Below are 5,787 nucleotides of genomic sequence, written 5' to 3'. Positions count from 1 at the left end.
AATACTTTAGCTTTATTGTAGAAAACTCAAGAGACTGGAGAACTGCATATTTCTCGTAGTGGCTGGAAGTCTCTCCAGCTGGCAATAGGTGGAGCCAATTGATGTCCTACCAGTATCTTTGAAACTCTCTGTGGTGAAAAGTGATGCAGGAAGAAAGAGGATGCACTGTGATGGGATCATCGTGCTCATTTCTGAGTATTCCTTTTGAAAGACAAGCATCTAATAAATGTAAGGTGACTCTTTGGAGGTCCTAAGCTCTACTAAAGCTTGATATTACTTTCTCTTTACTTTCAGAAGTTTGTTTCTGCCATAAGAAATTAATTCATTCTTTATTATTCTTCCCTAAAACATTTGCCAATTCTTTCTTTTTTGCAACTCCAGTTTAGAAAGGCGCTATAACTTAGGTTCAGCATTGTGTGTTCTGTAGTGAGGAAACCTGCTGCCCCTTCCCCCCTAACGAGTCCAGAATTATCCCAGAGTCACATGAATAATGTATATAGACCAATTAAATGAAACTGCTGTATTAGTTCTCATGGGACGTATTTGGTGGAAGCAACAATCTTGTGGGCAATGGCACTGTGTTTTGACACCTGAAGCTAACCATATGTAGCTATTTGTGATGTTTTGAATCCTATTAATTTATACCTTTTGTTTTCAAGCAAACTTAATTATTGTAATTCTAAATTACGAGTGCCTGAATTTATTTCTTTGCATTCCCTAAGGCTGTAAAATACATTACACTGCTAAATTGCAATGAAGTGTAGTGAGCCTGACTAATGTTGGATTCATTTAGGAGGTAGAAGTAGAGTGCAACTGAAAGTTTCTAACTGTGAAGACATTTTGATTTGATATCTCCGTTCCAATAAAAGTAATGTCTTGAAAACAATAGGCCCTTAAAGTTTTTACTGAAGTTGCCGCAGTCATGCGGGATGAGGAAAACTTTTCCTCTGTCAATATGACTCTGTCACTGGCTGTGAAATGCTAGAGATGTGTAAAGCTGTGTCAGCCATGCCACTGCAAGGGTAAAGTGAACTCAAATGCTGAGACACCCAGTTCACTGTAGCCTTGCCAGTCCTGCTCCAAAAATGGTACAGAAGTAAATGGGTGCTGCCGTACGACCCCAGTCCTGGACAGGTAAGCCTCTTCAGCATAGCCTTTACTTAACTGTGCAGATCCCCAAACTGCTAGGATCCTCTAACTATGCCCTTCATGGGCTTAAAACTGATAATCCACAAAGTCAATTTGTTCTCTCAAGAAGACATCTTGAGATGAAAAGCTGAAATTCAGCTTGCTTATAGTTATTAAACCACATATGGTACTTTTTAGAGCAGCTAATGGACAGAATAGGCCAAGGTGGGATTTTCAAAGGTGCTTAAGGCATTTAGCAGCATAACTGACACTAAAAGTCTACAGGATTTACAATCTTACATTCCTCTGGCACTTGATTAAAAAAATCTAATTTCAGCAGATAGCACTTTGGACTGTTACTGGGACTTAGGTTCTGCTGATACAGCTATGGCCTGCTGTTGTGGAGCTGCTGTTTCAGAGCTTCTGCAACTCTCATCCTTTATTAGCCTGCCCAGGCAGGCATTTCCACTGATCTCTGGGGTTATACCATGCGATGGAATGCCCTCATCTCCCTCAGTCTTTCTTTGAAGAGAGCACATTTTCATAAAGTGAACATTATGTCTTAGAATAGGTTTATGATGAATGTAGCATGGACCTGGGCTTTGGCTGAGGCATCTGAATAAAACTACAATTCCAACAAAAATGTTGCCTTTCAGCATTATTTGGAGAAGCTTACTGGAACTGAACATTAGCAAAGGGGAATTCTGGAATCTCTCTTTTTGTAGATATTTTTTAAAACAATGAACACTTAGCAAACTAGTTTGTCAACCTTTGGGTGAGTCACTGTGAAACTGCCATACTTTTGAGAAAAGGGAAGTTGGAATAATTCAAGTGAAGAACTACATTTATTGATTCCTTCTTCAAAAAACCGAAAAATACTCTGTTATTCAAACTTAACTTTATTCAAGTCAGTGAGTCACTATCAAATCATCAAGCTACTCTCTTGTATATTATATTTATGGCTTTTGTCTGGTTAGACATAACTCAATTTTCCATCCAATTTTCTTTACTGATGAGGTCAACAGAAGGGGATTTAAGTTTGGTTTTCTTACATTCAAATTACATATCATATCACATAAAGGATATACAGACAAGCACCAAGCACATGTTTCAGTGTATAAACTGTACTGTTGCACTGTATATTGCTTAAGCATCACACACTGATATTACTTTCCATTTTTAAAATGTGTATTTTTATGTTGACTTGGTTTACAGTCTGCTTTGTCAAAGAGTTCTAACACTGCTTCCGGTCTGCCTATAGATTATTGTTATTGATGTAACAGCTTTACCAATCAGAAAGAGTTGGAGTTTTTTTCCCACCAATTAACTTCTTTCAAAGCTCAGAAAAGATAAATACAGTATTTACATGTAATAATTAGAAAGCCTTGTATAATGGAGCAAGAATTTTAAGATTAATAAATAGCTGAATTTGAGTCTTATAGCCTGCTTAATTAGTCACTAAACTGTGGGACCGCTGCAATTCATATGTCAATCCAGACTCTTTTATGGAAGTGATTTGAATAAATTGCTAATGAAATTGGGAAATTTAGAAGCAGCTTCTTGACTTTCAATTGACAGGACTCATATTTATCTCAAGAAATGTGACAGTTAATGACAACATAAAAGTACTGTGAATTATTTGCCAGTTCATATGAGAATTACAGCATCAACCTATTGAAATAGTTTGTAGCAGATCAGTTTGAAAATAAACAGTCATAATGACATATTTAGAAATCTTAGAAATCTATGATGCTGCTTAAAATATGAAAGAGTCTGTCTGAAATAAAGCAAGGATATAATCTTACAAACAGAACGATAGTACTTCAAGAATTCTCCTATATTGCCACATGCACAAATTCATTCTTACTGCTGTTGAAACTGCAATCCTTTAGAAATCCTTTATTAAATCAATTACTTTAAGCTGCCAAAGTGGTTTCATGGCTAATTCTTCTTTTTTAATGTAATTAACATTTTTACTCTTACTCACTTACTTGAATTTAAATGATTCTGCTGTTGAATTTGTTTCCTTAACTTTGCACTTCCAGCCACATTTTAATTAATTAAAACTTCATCCAGATAGAAAGAGACAGTTATTGTGTGTTAATGGAATATCAGTGGAAAGTGCACTAATCAATAATTAATTTAATTAAGGTGTATATGAGACAATATTGCTATATAATTAACTGAAAACCACATAACACATGCATATTTAAGTATTCATTAATAAGTTTGTTAGGAGTTTTAGATCATGCTATGTTATGGATTTACATGACATATAAAATTAAAAGCATTTGCCAGAGAGATCCTGAAATACCCATTAAATTCAGTTCTTACTGATTTTGCTAGTCATGTAGCAAATTTAGGCAATTGAAGCCCCACTAAGAATGAGAGTGTGTCATATTGGTGGTAACAATCTGAGGGAGATTTGTTTTAACCTTTGATAGATGTGTAAAAAACCCTATGAGATGAAGTTACATGTGAGAAAACATACTCTACTTGAAAAAATGTGCTGTAGAAAAGATTATGAATAATGGAAGTATTTTTGCAATTCCACAGCTAAAGCTGGATCATTCTACTAACATGATGTTCAGACGCCCTACTTATTAAGGACTCTGTTCTGTTAATATTGATGAAGTTATCTCATTTGCTCATTGTGAATGATTTTTCATGAGAATTTACCAATGAATAAGCTATTTAAAGGTGCTGCTGATTTGATACATTTGCTAAACTTTTAAATACCAAATAAATAATTTGTTTCCTCTGTGTTCAAAATTCATTACAGTTTTTGTAATTAATGATTACTGGATTGAAAAGTAACTAAAGCAGGATATTTCAAATCCATAAAGTTTTATAGTTAAAAAGACAATCTCTTTCTTGGATATCCTGATCATTTTCTATCTACCAGATGTTCAGCACAAAAGCTTGACTTTATTAAGGACTTTTAAAATTGAGGTACAAATCTGACTCTCAGACTCTGAGTAAGTTAAAACTTCAATCTTGTTCATTAACAATTGGTAATGAAGAATTTTGCAAAGTCAAGTAATTGTCGTGAAGAATAGTGGAGCTTTTAATAATGGAGTCCAACCAGAGATGGCAGAAGGAAGATTGAGACATTCTTGATGCTGAAGTAAAGATTTGACAACTAGCTTACTGTAGCTGGCTAATTTTAAATGGCTCATATTTGGTGAGGTTAATTTTCACCTATATTGCTTGCATGTTCAGTATACGGTTGGAGGTAATTTAAGTCAACAACAGCTGGAATTTTTCTTTTTTTTAAAATTTATTTAATATTGATGTGATAGCTTGAACAATAGCTTGAAAAGCTACTCATCTTAATTCTCTGGCCAATTTCTGTGAATCAGTACACATTTAATTATATGATACATTTTTTTTCATGTTTAGCCAGGCAGTTTTTTCGATTGGTGTCATAAGGCAATATTTTATATAAGCATTCATTAATAAGTGTTATTATATTTCAAGGGATGCTATTTACATAGAGCCACACATGTATACTGTGGAAAAATGTATAGAAAAATTCTTTTCTACACTGTGTAAGAGGAAAGATTGCAATCTTTCTGTTTCAAAATGGTGTGTATTAATTTTACATTATTTATTCTGCATAGCTGATTTTAAAACAATAGTTGAGCAATTTCTCCCCCAACTCTGCTCCACTTTGTTAAATTACAAGTTTCAAACCCTGGTCAGTACTTTCCCAGAAAGATGTTAATCACAGTACTAGTTAAGACTGATTTTGAAGTATATTTTTCGGAACCTCAGATTGCTATTCAGTTTCTAAGTTACTCCCTCAGCAGCTGAGCCTGTTATTCAAAGCAGGAAGTAACACTGGAAATTGCTGTGTTACAATATTTTAACTTCACAGTGGAAATTGAAGAACCAACAGGGAGAGCTGTTTTCTCACCTCTGTTGGAGCTCATGTCAGTGCCTGTGAAACTCAGGTGTGATCTCACAGCATGGGTCCATGAAGACCACATCCAAAATGGAAAGCTTTGTCCTGCTGTCAGGTCTGCTGAACAACCAAGTCCCCAGACACAGCCCTCTCCAGGCAAATGCAGGGCTTCTGTAAGCTCCTGCCTGGGCTGGTGGTGAAATCTTCCCAGGTAACTGCTCTCCTAAGTTTGAGTCCCCATGGCCTAGATCCAGCATTGTCCTCAATACCAAATACTTGCTGTATTTTAAGAATGTTTGTCTCTTGCTCAGCTCTGTTAAACTCCAGCTTGCATTCAGTAGTAATTGCAACTCTTTTTACATACAGTTAATTTTTCACCTCAAATATGGAGTGTTTTCCCCAACAAGGTGTCTCAAAATGGTGCACATACTTCCTTGGTTCAAAAAAAATTTCTTGCTATCACTGCAGAGACAGCAATCTTTGAGCACTCATGGCTCTAATGGCCCTTAGTGAGAGAGGGAACTCAGACGTCACCTGAAATTCATCTAATAGTAATTTCAGTACTCTGCCTGAGCTGAATACTTAATGTGCCTGTCACCTTCTCAAAATCACGTTTAGCACAGGGAAAATGATGTATACGTGTGACTTCATTGCTCCAGGAAGACTAACACATTTGGGGAGAATTGGGCAGTTCCTTTCAGAAGCACGAATGTGATAGACAGACACAAGATACCTCCTTAGACCATTTTGGC

This window comes from Corvus brachyrhynchos, unplaced genomic scaffold (genome assembly GCF_000691975.1).
Source record: "Corvus brachyrhynchos isolate BGI_N302 unplaced genomic scaffold, ASM69197v1 scaffold279, whole genome shotgun sequence".
NCBI classification, from domain to species: domain Eukaryota; kingdom Metazoa; phylum Chordata; class Aves; order Passeriformes; family Corvidae; genus Corvus; species Corvus brachyrhynchos.
The sequence above is the reverse complement of the archived record's forward strand: the minus strand, read 5'-3'. Positions refer to the sequence as shown.